Below are 16,744 nucleotides of genomic sequence, written 5' to 3' on the forward strand. Positions count from 1 at the left end.
ATACCCACTAATCCTTGAGACCTAACTCAAATGCTGTATCCTGCAAGCTCGCGCCACTCCTTCCCAGGCAGTCAGACATAAATCACTCTGTGCTCCCCTCTCTCCATTTCAGCACTGAGCAAAAGGCACTATACTTGTTTATGGATCTGTCTCTTCCACCACACCTTGAAATCATCTAGGGCAGCGTGTTACTCTCTCCAGCACCTAGAATGGTGACTGGCATGAAGCAGTTTGCACAAGTGGAGCCACTCTGCTTTGCTGAATACAAGTGGAACTCTCTGTGCTATCTCACAGCTTTTCTGTAAATCTGAGATTATTCCAAAATAAACAGGTTTTTTAAAAAAGGCACCAGGAGCCACTGTATTATCAGTAATAATCACACCTGCCTTACATGTCACGCGAGAAGACACCAGCTACTAGAGAGCCTTGCCTCAGTGTTTTTCAGACGTGCCAGCAGGAGTCAGTAACCTTACATGTAGCAAACTTGAAAAACAATGAGTGACAAACACTTGAGACGCTAATCCTGACCTTAACTTTGGTCAAACTGTTTAACTTTAGTCTCAGTTTGTGAAACGGGACTAGTAATTCCGACCCTACAGGGCTGCCGTGCTACATGAAGTCTACAGAGTATACATCAAATGAGCTCTCCTAACGATGTTCTAATCAATACGTGTTAGTGACCTTCCCCAGGCAGTGCTGCATCTGGACTAACGCTTCACCGCAAACCAGGTGCATACTGTAACTAGTTCCACCGCCACGGACTGTAAAGTCCCGACACAATCACCATTCGGGCTATGATTACCTAGAAAATAATCCTACATATGTGTCCACAGATGCCAACCCTGCCAAGATGTCCTAGTCCAGAACCCCCCAACCCAATAAACAGGCTATTCAAAACTCAACGCAACCGCAGGGGTCAGCAGCTCCTGGCACCCACCTCCCCCCGACTAAGCTCCAAAAAGCGGGCACGCACACTCAGGCCGTGCTCGCCCACTAGGAAGAGGTGGGTATCTCCAGGGACGATTCCGTTGCTGCCAACAGCGACGTGCGGCAGCCTGGGGTCTCCCGCTAGTTGCTGAAAGCAGCTGGACCCTGAGTGGCCAGGACCGTCCACTTCCAGGCGTGGTGCTCTCGGGCACCAGCATCCTCAACCGAAGGAGGCGCGGGTGGCAGCAGCGCATCGGTGCGCTGGGGAAAACAGGGAGTGGGCGGGCAGCCACGGACACCACCGCCCGGACTAGAAACCGACACCGGGCAGCTCCCCGCCTGGGCGCCCGCGTTCCAGTCGGAGAAGCCAGGCGGTCGGAAGCGCCCCGACTGCGTGCAGGGGTGCGTGGGGCGCCCGGGGCGCCGCTCCCGCGCCGAGAGCCCGGGCCCGCGGGGAAACGGAGGCCCGCCGGGTCCCCGGGAGCACGGCTCGCGGAGCGAGCAGGTGACGGCGGGGGCAGGGCGGCTGCGACGCCGCGCGGGCGGCGGGCGGGTGTCGGGCGAGTCTGGGTGGGTCGGGAGGGACCGGCGAACGGGGAGGGGCGGAGGCGGGGGGAGGAGGGAGGAGGAAGAGCGAAGGGCCCTAGCGGGACTCCCGGCGCCCAGCTGCCCGGCCCGAGCCCTCAAGCCACCGCCCCCAGGCCCCGCGCAGACGCTGCACGGTCCCCGCCTCCAAACCTCCCCCCCGGCCCGACCAGAGAATAACTTACCCGTTTGCCGACGGAATCGCTCCTGCTGGCCCCTCTGACGGACTCCTCCGGCTCGTCGTCTTCCGGAGATGAAACCGGAAGTCCCACCCCTACGCAAGAGGAAAACGGAAAGCCGAAGGAGTCAATCTAAGGAAGGGGAGACGCAAACATGAAGATATTCAAAGAGATAGTCAAAAAGAAATGATATACTAAAAAACTGTTTTCATAGTTAATAGTATTACAGGTACAAAATTAGGTTCTGTCTAATCTACCATTAAAATAGTTTTACAAGCAGTTATTTAAACAATAGACTGAAACATACATTTAATAGGCATAGAACATGAATGGATCATTTTAAAACAGAGAGATGTAAATTTTTAAAAATTAGATAAAGAAGTTTGGCCAAAATAGTTCATCAAAAACTGCCAAAAGCAGATTATGAGAGTTTCCATCCATTAAATGAGAAAATACCAAAAATCTAATGCTAATGGTTAGAAGGTGCAGTAAGCTGGACACCACTCACAAGTGTCAAATGGGTCAGACTTTCTGAAAAGCAATTCAGTTGTATCTAAGAACAACTTTAAAACCTCATCATTCACTTTGAAACCCAGTATGTCTACTTCTAGGGGTCTGTCCTAAGAAAATAATATGAAAAGGTTGCAATGATGTATACAAAAAGATGTCCACCACAGGGTCATATATAAAAGTAAAAAACTGTGAACAACCAACGTAAGAAGCATTAAAAAATGGTCATATAAACCAACATATGCATGCATACGAAGTATTATACTGCCATAAAAATATCTACCAAGAATATCTAATGACAAAGAAAAACACTTCTCACATGAGTTTAACCAAAAGCAGATTTTAAAATATTATGTATAGCACATTCAGTTATGTAATACCCGCCCCCCCAAAAATCAAAATATTATAGTGGATACGGGTAATTTTTTTTCAGATTCATTAGAATTTATTAATTCCTCTCAATTTCCTACAACGAGCATATAATGCCTTGACAACAAAATTTAGAACTATTTTTAAAGAGGTTTGGGGGCTGGCCCGGTGGTGCAGCAGTTAACTGTGCATGTTCTGCTTTGGCGGCCCAGGGTTTGCCAGTTTGGATCATGGGTGCAAATATGGCACCGCTTGGCAAAAGCCATGCTGTGGTAGGTGTCCCACATATAAAGTGGAGGAAGATGGGCACAGATGTTAGCTCAGGGCCAGTCTTCCTCAGCACAAAGAGGAGGATTGGCAGCAGATGTTAGCTCAGGGCTGATCTTCCTCAATTTGGAAAAAAAAAAAAAAAGAGGTTTGGTTTTCTTTTTTTTCACTTCATATACCTCTGGTACAAAATACTAAGCTTCTAACAAACCAAACCTCTCACAAATAACAGCTACGAAGTCTGGATAAAATACTAAAAAAATAACTATGTGATGGCTCTGGAGACTAAACAAAAGCTGGAAGTTTTTAGTGTGGAGTCAAGGCCCAAAGCAAGCAAATGTCAAAAGGCAATCCAGCACGCCTCCCCTTTTGGGAGGCTTTACCCAGAGGATATCCAGGGTCGGAGACCACTGAGGAAAGACAGGCAGCTAAATCACAAGGGAAAAACCAGTTGTACTTCTGGATCAGAGGGAAAGTGTCCGAATGCAATGATAGCCACAGAAGAGTAAGAAGTAAATAACATAAAGGAGAGAGCTAAAGGAACACCTGAATCTATGAATAAACCCAGAAAACATAAACCATGTATGAACAAGAGTGAAAGCAGATTGCAATTAAACACCAGGAATGAGATAGGAGTGGCTGACTACTGCAGACATGACAGATAACGATGTGGTAGTAGTCAAGTCATCCGCCTGCTAAAATGAAAACACCAACAATATTTAAAGCAACACAACAAAATCCAGAGACCACACAACATAAAATTCAAAATGACCAAAATTACTTGAGTTAGGAAGAGTCAGAAAACCGTGTCCAAATCTCAAGCAAAAAGATGTATGCCAAACATGATGGTCAAAATGATGGAATTATTTTAAAAGAACCACAGAGTAGCTGTTACAACAGTATTAAGTGAAGTAAAGAAAATATGTTTGAAACAAATGGAAAACAAAATAATAAATTTCAGCCAAGAAATAAACATTATTTTTTAAAAAGCCAAATGTTAATGTCAGAAACAAAAGATAAAATAGGTGGTGGAGGGAGGAACCTATTTGGAGCAGGCAGCAAACCTCTATCGCTTTGTCAGCCACAAGTGACCAAAGTTGGTGGGAAGCAACCAAAGAAATCTCACAACATTGGTCCACAGAGGTATGAGCCCAGTCTGGGCAACTGTCAGACTAGCAAGAAACTCAGCAAGGAGATCCTATAAATGAAAGGCCAATAAAAGGACCAGATGAAGTTCCCCACACACGCCTGGTTGACTAAGCAAAGAAAATTCGAGGGAACGTGGTAGACAGTAAAAGCCCCAGAACACAGGCTTGGTAACTAGGTAAACTTTGAATGTGCCCACTGTACACCCACAAATAGAAAGACAGATGGCAAAGATCATAATGGGCTCAAGGTGTTTGACTACAAATTCTGCCCAAATCATTGTGTGACCATTAATTCTTACATTTACAGGGGAAACACCCAGAGAGTAAAGCAAAATACGAGTAAGCAAGCATTTAAAAACTGAACATAAACATCAGTGTCTGTACACCACAGGGAGATAAAATTCTATGCTTTTAAGACCATGCAAGTTAAGGGAAAAAAAGACATTCTAGAAAAGTGAATCAAAATCCAAACTTACCACATCACACTATACAAAATGTCTTATTTTCAACAACAACAAAAAAAGAAATCATAAGCTGTGTTTATATGAAAATATAAACTATGGTCCAGATTCAGGAAGAGAGAAACGTCAATGGAAAATTGGCCCAGATGTCAATGTAGCAGAGAAAGTCTTCAAGTATCTCCTGTAAAGAGGTTCTAAGAACTCTTTCAAATTTTCAAAAGTTTTTTAAAAATATAATAACAGCGATTCCACAAATAGGGAATGCGAATAAGGAAATGAGAATGATAAAAACAACCAAACAAATGCTAGAGATGAAAAGCACTATAAGAGAAATGAAAAAATTATTACATGGGAAAACAGCAGATTTGAGAAGGCAGAGGAAAGAATCAGTCAAATTAAAGATAGAATGATATTAATTATCGAGTCAGAAGATTGGAAATGAAAGAAAACTTTAAGGAAAATGAAAAGAGCTTCAGAGACCTATGGGACAATTTTAAGTATTTCAACAAATGCGCAGTAAGAATCCCAATAACAGAGAAAAGAGGGAAAGGGGTAGAAGAAATATTTTAAAAAGTAATAGCTGAAAACTTTCTAAATTTGATGAAACACATTGATCTACAGATACAAGAAGCTTAACAAACATGAATAAGTACAAACACAAAGAGAGTCACACCTACAAACATCATAGTCAAATTACTAAAAAGAAAAAGACAACAAGAAAATCTGGAAAGCAATCAAATCCACCACATACAAGGAACAGCTACATGTTCAACAGGTGACTTTGCATCACACTGAGGAGAAAAAAATACAAATAAGAGCTGACTTATAAGAAATAACAGAGGCCAAAAGCCAGAATAATAATACAGTCAAAGTGCTGAAAGAAAAACCATCAATAAAGAATCACATATCCAGCAAAACTATACTTTAATAATGAAGGGGCAGTAAAGACATTCCCAGATAAATAGAAGACGACAGAATTCATGTCAACACAGAATAAGGCAGTAAAGGAGGAACAGACAAAGAAAACACAGGAGACGCAGAATAATAAAGAGCAAAATAGTATAAATCCAACCAACTACATTGCATTAAATGTTAATAAACACTACAGTTAAAAAGAATTATCAGATTGTATTAAAAGTTCAAAACTATGTGCTAAGCATAAAAGACACAATTAACATTCAGAGACAAATATATTCAAAATATAAAACCTGGAAATGATACTCTCATGCAATCTGTAACCACAGGACAGCCAGAGTGGGTATATGAATGCCAGATCTAAGAACAGATTTTAGGAAGAAGACTTACTAAAAGTGAAGAGGAACAAAGAAGTGAAGGCATAAATACTGGATAAATACAAGTAAAACTACTTCCATTCTCGTTTACATAGAAAATCCTCAGGATGTAAAATACACACATACACACACACACCCACACTAGAACAATTAAATGAATTTAGGAAATTCAAAGGATAAAAGGTTAATAAACAAAAATCAATTGCACTTTTAAATATTAACAGCATGCGATTTGATTTAAAATTGTGCAAAAATAAATTTAACCAAAAAATGTGCAAGGCCTATGCACTAAAGACTAGAGAACACGACTGAGAGAAATTAAAGAAGACTCAATGGCAGTTTCTTAAAAAGTTAAACACAGAGTCATCACATTACTCCAGTCATTTCCCTCCTAGGTAATTACCCAAGAGAAATGAAAACACATGTTCACACAAAGACTTAGACAACAGCACATACGACAAGATATAGCAAATTAATTTACAGTGACAAAAAACAGGTCATGGGTTCCCTGTGGCAGGCAGGAAGAGGTGGTGGGCTGCAAAGAGGCATGGGGATACTTAAGGGGGTAAGAGAAATGTTCTTTTATCTTGATTCTGTAGATGGCTTCAGAGGTGTATAGAACTGTCAAAACCCATCAAATTGTGCACTTTATATAGATGCTGTTTATTGTATGTAAACTATTCTGCAATAAAGTTTTTGAGCAAAAAAATAAACAAAAGAATAAGTGAGTGAATGAACAAGGGTTTTAAAGCAAATAAGCATTATACACCTGTTGAAAAGGAAAGAATAAAATTTAAATGGTGAGGAAACTTTGTAAACAAGTTACACTTTTTAACAAATCTCTAGTTTTGTTTCTTCTAATTTGTCTGTTTTAAGTCTTAAATCTGTCTTGAGCATAAAGGGATAAAACCTTAACAGGTTCTACTATAAAAACCAGTCATAGAAACAAATCATTTAACTATGGCTATATAAGGAAAATGACCTCATATCTCATAGATTGTTTTTCGATCTGTATAGATAATTCAGTTTTACTGCTGAAAGCAGTACCAGCTATCAGATGGAAAACAAGTCAATTTTATCGTCTGATTCACCTTGAACGCATCGCGTCTGCGTAGCGCACAGAATCACAAAATGTAAAGCTATTACAGCACTACAGTAGAAAAAGCGTCACTCCCTAACAGACTCAGGAGTATAGTCTACACTTGCCATCTCTCTGTCCAAAACAATGCTGGTGGAAACAGACTCTTCCCGAACAAGAAGTGTCACAATAAGTAATTGCACTATGAAACTGAATGACTGCGTTTTTATTACCATTTTCATACAGAATTTTTACATACTTAAAATTCTGACCAGAAAGGTTAGATTAGAATCACCTGGGCCAATTTGGAAATGCTAAAAGATATGTATGGACACACACAAAAACACACACTTACACACTCTCTCTCTCAGTCACACACAGACATGTTTGTTAGTATATATATTTGTTTTTAAAAGGTAAAGATAACAGTAACATTAATAACAACAGATAGTACCTCTCTCTATCTAAATATAGAAACATATCGCAAATGTATACTACTGCCCTAGTTTTGCTTTACTGCCAAATAAACAAAGCAATTAATTCATAGGGTGTCACTGATTCCTAAACTCATCATTCATGAACTTGATTATTAACGAAATTAATAATGAATAAATAAAACTGATATACCTAATTTCTTCAAAATTGATCACAATAAAAAATGCCTGCTTTGATACTATAATTGAAGTAAGTTATATAAGAACAAATGGATAATATAAGCCTTGTCTATTAATTCTTAAAACATAAACCATTTAAAAGCATTCCTGAAATCAGACAAAACAGTTAGACCACATCAGGAGAGCAACGAAAACAAAATGACCTGAATCGTGATGCAGGGAAACATGAACACCTCAGCTATCAAACACTCACCAAGGCAGCAACATCACCCACCAAGCCTTAGCTAAAAATAAGAAACCTGCCCAAAAGGGCTTGGAGCAGCAAAACATATTTGAAGAGATGATGTTTGAATTTAGGTACTGGGATTGAAGGTGAGTCTCTAAGTTCCTTCCTCAGATCCATCACCCCTTCCTGATACTTACTGATAAACCTGATTCATTGGCTTCTTATCGATGGCAAATAATGGAGAGCAATTGTGCTACTCTAGACAAGATCACTGATAGCAGTGAAATGGGAAAAGGGAAGACAAAACTAGAAAAAGCAGACAGAAAAAATTAAAAGTAATCAGGGAACATTCAGATATTTAAAAACACCCTTCTCTGGGTCAAAATGCCCAGAGGACATGATTTCTTAGAGCCCAACATGACAACGCACAAAATAATAATCCTAAGTCACTGAGACAATATTAAATCAGGTTATGGAGAGGTTCCAAAAGTCGAAAACTAGGAAATTAATTTTTTCAAAGGTTCTCACGAAAATGATTAAATTTTAAAAAAAAAACAAAAAACAAGAACATCATGAGACATAAGTCCCCAATGATTCAGGTCCATCCACCAAGCCATCTAAGCAGTTATGGCTGGTGGGCAAGGCCTGCACGTGCTCCATGGCTGTGCTCTGCTGTCCTCAGGCCTCAGGCTTGCTGCCTCCTCCAAGAACCAGACTGCAAACCCTGACACTGGATTAGCCCTCTGCCTGCACATTCCCATCTGCCCCCACCACAGTTCTTACTACTCTGCGTTACAACTGGCATGTGACCTTCTTGAGCAGAAGAAATAAACTCTTTCACTAGCATCCCAGAACCCAGCACAGTACTCAGCATATAGTAGGATTTCAGTAAATACGATTTTTTTTAACTTATTAAAAAAAACTTAAGCTATGTTCTATCTGCAAAGCATATTTTGATAATAACAACAGACACCCAAAATATGCCACAAGAGCATAAAGTAAGAAGTTCCTGTTGACTGCTAAGATTAGAAAGTCTTCACAGAATGGACAGAGTTCCAACCACACATTCAAGCTCAGGATGAATTTAACCAAATGGCTAAAAAAAGTACAATGGTCCCCCCCTTACCTGTGGTTTCACTTTCTGCAATTTCACTTACTTCTAGTCAGCAGAGGTCTAAAAATATTCGATGGAAAATTCCAGAAATAAACAATACATAAATTTTAAATTTCTCGCCATTCTAGGTAGCGTGATGAAATCTTGTGCCATCTAGCTCCCTCTCACCGGGGCCGTGAATCATCCCTTTCTCCACCGGATCCACGAGACCCGCCTGTCAGTCACTCAGTAGCCCTCTTGGTTATCAGAGCGCCTGTCAAGGTATCACAGTGCTGGTGTTCAAGTCACCCGTATTTTATTTAATAATTTCCCCAACGTGTAAGAGCAGTCATGCTGGAAATCTGGATATGCCAAACAGAAGTTATTGCTGTTACTCTCTTACTTTGCCCAATTTCTAAGTTTATCACAGCAGTGTACATGTCGGAAAAAACGTATATGCAGGCTTCAGCACCATGCAGTTTCAAGCACCCACTGGGAGTCTTAGAACGTATCCCCCCCACATAAGGGGGGACTACTGTATTTCGGGAGATAGGGATACTATAAGCACAAGTAAAAGAAAACGAGAGCAACTGGGTATCACATAGGTTTTCAAAAACGGCAGCAGTGAAAGGTAAGGCTGGAAAGACAGGCAGGGCTGCAGAGGAGCCAAGAGGGGTTAACATAATGGAACTTAACAAAATGGAGGTTAACATTACGGAGCTTAACACAATGGCATGCTCCAAAGGTCACACGGACACTTAGTCCTCCAGAGTGACTCCCTCTCCGCAACGTCCAGCAGTTTCATTGCATGTAGAATACATTTTGCAAGTAAGAGACAAAAGAAAGACAACAACTTTGCTATATGATTCCTTATGTCAACACTGTTTTACCCTGGACCAAATCAGAGAGTTGATACCATAAAAAATACTTCAAAACACTACGTGATGTTACGAGGAAACTACTGGCAAAACTTACTTTCAGGTGGTGATTATTATTCAAACCACACGTGATAAAATACTACTAATCATAAGAAGTGGTACTCTTATAATACAACTGCTATGCAATTTTTTTAAATTCTTCAATTTTGAAATCAAGTTGAAAGTATTGTGTCAAAAGACAGTGAAACAACTATCATTAATCTTCAAAACTGACAAACAAAAAAGACATATAAACAAGTGCCAGGATAATAAAAATGGCAGTGTTCATTTTTTAGAAGAAAAAAATAAATTGTACTAAAATTATTAAGCTAACAAAGCAACAGAAAAATATGAGCAGAAAAATGACAGTTATCTGCAAAATTCATAAATGCGTCTTTTGTATAACCATAATGATCATATTTTATGCTGTCATTTTGCATTTAATTGCTCACCCTGGTACTTTTCTTCATAGAAGCCATCGGTATCCCACAGAGCCAGATGCTGAATTGCAAAAACATACTGTGACCATGGACTTATAAGAAAGTTACTTTGCTGAGCTGTGGTGTATGACAAGTTAATTTTTGTAATTACACTTCTTCCAACAATATATGAAGCTACTGCCTATGATTATCCTATATTATTCAAAAGAGGCAAGAAAGTATTCTTTATAAAATACTAATCAGATTTTTTTAAAGACTTCAGCTCATGTGAGAAAGTTAACTTTTCAAAAAGCTTTTCTATAAGACGGCCAAAAGTAAAAATCACCACCTCAGCTGAAATACATAAGCAGATTAATATGTTAAGGCATGACTATGTTTTCTGAATGTTATTAATACATAATGCCAAGTTATTTCAAGCCTTTAGGAAACGTCACATGCTAACCTTGGTCTTTTGATCATTACTTTTAGTTCTGCTATATTATGCTAAACATAGTATTCAAAGGATAAATCCATTAACCGCCATTTAGAAAGAAATGGCTATTGCACAAGAATTATCCGCAGGGCGTAAATTGTTTTAAATTTAAAATATTTGCAATGACGGTCACTGTCACATACTCAATAGTAATAAAACAGGAGGACAGCATACATTGCTAAAACACAGGCTATTCCCTATAATATAGTATCTGTGTGCACATACTACAAAATTTGGCAGCTATTATGTTTTGTTTTATTCATTAAAAGAGAGCAAATGACATTTCCCTTTTAATAAACTTCCCCCATGTTGAAGCCAAAAGAGTTATTTAAAGATTAATGTTAATTATCAGGACAAAACAACCTGAGCCAAGTTTTCCAAATGCCTAGGTCAAATCTGCTCACTGGAGGAGGATATTTAAAAAATAACTATGTCATATATTTTTTTTAAAAAACTCTATCACTTAGTGACTTAAAATTTAATAGAAGTTATGTTTTAATTACATAATACTAACAAAATGTATATTTTCACTGCATTATACAAAAGGAACGTAAGATACTAAAATGCTCTAGATAAATCTGAAGTTTTCCTCAGGATTTTAATAAATATATAATGACTGATTTTTTTAATGTGTAACATTGTTCCCATGTCATTTCCTAATCTAAAGGGGTTTGTGTTTGTGAAGGTGTCAACTCAATGTATATTCAAGACTTAATAAAAAGTCCTAGAATTTTGAGAATCTTGGAAATCTTTTATTTCAAATCCCTCGTGTGTTTTTTTCCTAACTTGGACTGCAATTTGAGATATGCTATTTCACGGTTCCACGTCTGCTTAGAGATCACCAACTCAGACACTGATTGTACAACAGGAGAAACATAAAGCACACAGAGCTGAAACACAATCACCAATAAAGCAAATACCTGGCCTTTCGGGTCCTCTTTGTTCTGACCCCTGCTATTTAAACGGGAATGATAAACTCTGCAGACGTCATTGGGCATATACTAAGAAGGAACATGCTCAAATCCCAGCTATTTGTATTTTTCTTTCCCCTGCCCAGCCTCGATCTTCCTCCCTGGTCTACTTCATTCATTCTGCGTGCTCTCCAGCCACCTCAAATGGTCCAGGGACTCATTGCCTTTATTTCCAGTCTCTACCTTACTTCTAATCTCAGCATCTCTTCCTGGATGACCTACAGATATCAAACACTCAATACAACCAAAAACAAATTCATCTTGCTCTCCTCTCCCAAACCTGCTTCCATGGAGCTAGTCTGCCAGCTCTCTACACAAAGATCAGTGCTCTAAACTATTCTTAGTTCCTCCCTCTCTCACCTCCTCCTTCAGTGGCCCTTAATCCTGTCCTTTCCACATCAAAAATGTCTCTCCACTCTATCCTCTGTACTCTACTTCTACTGCCTTATGTGGAACTTCATCAACTCCAGCCTCTCGCGTGCCTCAGTGGCTCCAGGGAGAGAGCCTCCTCTAATGGGGCCTCCACAGAAAAGCCTCAGTTACTGAAGCGAGCTTCTCACACAGCCCCTGAGGACAGTATTCAGTGTCTGAATAGCTGTGCGAAAGGGAATGGTACCTATTAAGGAAAAGGGACAACACCAGAGGGTGGGAGATCCGACAGCTTTGATGGTTTCAACTTGACCATAGGAAAAACTACTAAGTAAAGCACACAGCCTTCAATTCAAAGCCCTTGACAAACTAAACCTTGTCCTCTTTCGGTGCTTCTCCCTCTTTTAGGCCCTGCTAAGACCCACATTAGGCTGCTGACTGGTTCTCACCCAGGTGTGCCTTCCAACAAGCTGCCCTCTTTGCCTAAAAAGCCCTCTCCTCCTACATCCGCACAGAAAACTCCCATGGGTCTTCCACGTTGCTGTGATATTTTCTGTGACTTCTCCAGGCCAAGCTAATTACTCCGCCGTGCACCTCTGGCACTGACAAATGTTCTGTTACAGCCAGTATCTTGGGACTGACTGCTGGGGTTACTGAAGATTACAAGGACAAGAAGTGGGATGGTTTACTTTTTGTGCCTAGCACAAAGACTTTTCAAAAACTTCATTAATTTTAAATGAAGTGAATTTGTTGGAACATAAAGCATTTTGGGAATTTAAATAAACGGAAAATAATCATTTTCTTTAAACTTAAAATGTTTGACAAGAAATGAAAAAGGGAACAAATTAGTTCTGGAAAAATGCAAACTAATTCCTATACTCCCATTCTGAATCAATCTTACAAATGGGACTAAAAAGAAGGAAGGAAGCGCCTGTCTGGTTTTTCAAGTAAGAGAAGGCAAAACCAATATGGCAGCAAGGTAAGGTTCTGCCTGCTCCACAGAACCCATGGTACAGAATCCATGTTTCCGACCTCTTCTTGTGCAGAACTCTCACGTTGCATGTATTAAGGCTGGATTTAAAGACTGTAGAGTAGTCTTAATAATGTGTGCAGAGACAGCATTTTATAGTTTCTAAGCCACACTCACACACATTATCTCATCAACTACTCAAAGACACATCATTTCTCCACTTGGAGAGGAAGAAACTAAGGCCATTTTCCTACAACTAATACATAGAGGCTGGAATATGAACCCCCAAGAATTCTAACACTAACTACATTGCCTCCCTAACAACCACATTTTAAAGATGTCCAATACAGGCCTCAGAACACTAACCCAGGACACATACATGATGCATGCCAGGGCCAAACCACTCACCTAGCGTTCCTCTGAAGTTCACAATAAAAAACAGAATGAATGAACATTAATAAAATGGTTCACTTTTGGAGCCGTCCCAGTGGTGTAATGGTTAGTTCATACACTCTGCTCCAGCAGCCAGGGGTTCGCAGGTTCCAATCCTGGGCACGGATCTAGCACCACTTGTCAAGCCACACTTTGGCAGTATCCTACATAAAATAGAGGAAGATGGGCTCAGACGTTAGGTCAGTTGACAATCCCAAAGTTATTAAGTGTACAAGCAAAAAGAGGAAGATTGGCAACAGACATTAGCTCAGGGCCAATCAACCTTACCAAAAAAAATATTTCACTTTTAAATAGACCTTAACGAATAACTTTGCTTTAAATTATAACACTACATATTATTACATTTTACATGTTACTACATATTCCATAGACTATGTAACATAACATAGTCACAGATTCTAGGAACTAGGACGTGGAATCTTTTGTATTGGGAGGGAGAGGGCTAAGGAGGAGTTGCATTATTCTGCCAACCAAAATAAGCAAGATTACAATTGGATACTAATTAAAATCCAAATTTAATTTTGAAGTTTTGTGCCCCCTCTCCATGAAATGGGTCCATGAGGAATGGACAGAAACAACTCATATCCACTTGTCTAATTCTGACAGGACATCAGATAAAATAACAAGAGTGCTACTTTAAAAGACTCTGTCCAATTCCCCAGTAAAATGAAGGATTTATCACATTCATTGAACTTGGAACTATTCCTTCTTATACAACTAAGTTTGACTGCTCTGACTTTTATTTTCAGAGACTGTTTTTCCCTTCTCCACTCAGGTTCACTACATTGATTTAAAATGCAGAGGGCAAAACTCAAAGACAATGACTAACTCATTTTGATTGTCAACTTGTAAGCTAGTGAACATTAGTAAACATATTAGATACTAAAAATACAGTAGTAAAACTTATAGCTCTTTACCACTTAAAAAGCATTCTTATTATCTCATTTGACGCTAGCATCACTGTGAGGTATAGTTACAGAAATATTACTCAAATTTTTCAATAACACTCAGAGAAGAGACGTGATGTTGACAATCCCAAAGTTATTAAGTGTACAGCTGCCTCGGCCCATGAGGACAGTATTCACACTGTCTGAATAGCTGTGGGAAAAAGAATAGTACCTATTAAGGATAGAGGGGGAAAACCTAAATTCAGTAAAAACATTATAACATTTCCCCAAACTACACTATTCAATTATTTTAGATATGATCATTAGAAAAAAAATGAAGAAAATGTATAATTACACATTTCTACTCAGTAAGAGAAATCTGAATTAATTAGAATTTTAAATTGAAAATATTAAAACAAAAATCAATACTCCTACACTAGAAAAAATGAAAATTAGAAATCTCATACCACACTGGAAAAGTTTATAGCATTTCTTCAATTTCATTTTTCTATTAATGTGTGTAAACTCTGTAGAACTAGCCAAAGTAATTAAATAAAATAGAGATAATATCCAAAAATCATGAAAGTTTATACATTTTGGTAAACTTTTAAAAGTTAAAATTTATCTTTCCTAATTGAAAACTGGGTTAAAAATCTATCACACATATAAAAGTACAAAATTGCAGTGAAAGTTCCATCTTTGGTATATTCACATGAACAAACAAAATAATTATCACCTCTTTGAACGGAAGTTATAGACTTTTTCAGGTCAAAATTCTGTTAAAATATAACTATTTGAAGTGTTCAAAAATTTGCATTAATGTTAATATGGCAACATTTTAATGTGGACAATAACAGAAAAACGTCATTCCCTCCACAGAATTCTGCCTCTAGAAGTACATTTAACAAAGTTGGAGGAAACAGGATGCTTGTTGATAGTGACAGGCTTATTTCAAAACCCAATTATATCTGTTCATTCCCTTTTGCTAATTAAAGCAAAAGGCATCAAAATCTCTCCTAACGATGTTCTAATCAATACGTGTTAGTGACCTTCCCCAGGCAGTGTTGCATCTGGACTAACGCTTCACCGCAAACCAGGTGCATACTGTAACTAGTTCCACCGGCACGGACTGTAAAGTCCCGACACAATCACCATTCGGGCTATGATTACCTAGAAAATAATCCTACATATGTGTCCACAGATGCCAACCCTGCCAAGATGTCCTAGTCCAGAACCCCCCACCCAATAAACAGGCTATTCAAAACTCAACGCAACCGCAGGGGTCAGCAGCTCCTGGCACCCACCTCCCCCCGACTAAGCTCCAGAAAGCGGGCACGCACACTCAGGCCGTGCTCGCCCACTAGGAAGAGGTGGGTATCTCCAGGGACGATTCCGTTGCTGCCAACAGCGACGTGCGGCACCCTGGGGTCTCCCGCTAGTTGCTGAGAGCAGCGGGACCCTGAGTGGCCAGGACCGTCCACTTCCAGGCGTGGTGCTCTCGGGCACCAGCATCCTCAACCGAAGGAGGCGCGGGTGGCAGCAGCGCATCGGTGCGCTGGGGAAAACAGGGAGTGGGCGGGCAGCCACGGACACCACCGCCCGGACTAGAAACCGACACCGGGCAGCTCCCCGCCTGGGCGCCCGCGTTCCAGTCGGAGAAGCCAGGCGGTCGGAAGCGCCCCGACTGCGTGCAGGGGTGCGTGGGGCGCCCGGGGCGCCGCTTCCGCGCCGAGAGCCCGGGCTCGCGGGGAAACGGAGGCCCGCCGGGTCCCCGGGAGCCCGGCTCGCGGAGCGAGCAGGTGACGGCGGGGGCAGGGCGGCTGCGACGCCGCGCGGGCGGCGGGCGGGTGTCGGGCGAGTCTGGGCGGCGTCGGGAGGGACCGGCGAGCGGGGAGGAGCAGAGGCGGGGGGAGGAGGGAGGAGGAAGAGCGAAGGGCCCTGGCTGGACTCCCGGCGCCCAGCTGCCCGGCCCTGAGCCCTCAAGCCACCGCCCCCAGGCCCCGCGCAGACGCTGCACGGTCCCCGCCTCCAAACCTCCCCCCCGGCCCGATCAGAGAATAACTTACCCGTTTGCCGACGGAATCGCTCCTGCTGGCCCCTCGGACTGACTCCTCCGGCTCATCGTCTTCCGGTGATGAAACCGGAAGTCCCACCCCTCCCCAAGAGGAAAACGGAAAGCCGAAGGAGTCAATCTAAGGAAGGGGAGACGCGCGTCAGGCTGAGAGGCTGGCGGCGTCTGACCGGGAAGGCCACCTGGCGCTTCCAGCGGCTCCCCGAGCGGGTAACCCCCGGGCGATCCCGCCTCCTCCCTCTCCATCCCTCCTCCCTCCACCCCTTCGCCCGCCCGCGGTAAAGAACCCCGAGGGCGGTGCGGGAGAAACGGACGCGCCCGGGCCGGGCGGGAGCCGGAGGCCTGCGGGCCGGGCGGCCGGCCTCCGCCTCCACCGGCCCAAGCGATGCCCGGCGCCTCTGAGGCCTCCTCTAACGGAGCGAGGTTTTCCTGCTGTGCCAGGCGC

At 41.5% G+C, this 16,744-nt stretch overlaps 1 pseudogene; it reads right to left on the reverse strand.

The window, feature by feature from the left end:
• Positions 1-16,365, reverse strand: part of LOC123283965 (large ribosomal subunit protein uL15m-like) — a 79,317-nt pseudogene extending 62,952 nt beyond the window's left edge.
• Positions 16,366-16,744: the final 379 nt, after the last annotated feature.

Source organism: Equus asinus, chromosome 12 (assembly GCF_041296235.1).
Source record: "Equus asinus isolate D_3611 breed Donkey chromosome 12, EquAss-T2T_v2, whole genome shotgun sequence".
In the NCBI taxonomy this organism is placed as follows: domain Eukaryota; kingdom Metazoa; phylum Chordata; class Mammalia; order Perissodactyla; family Equidae; genus Equus; species Equus asinus.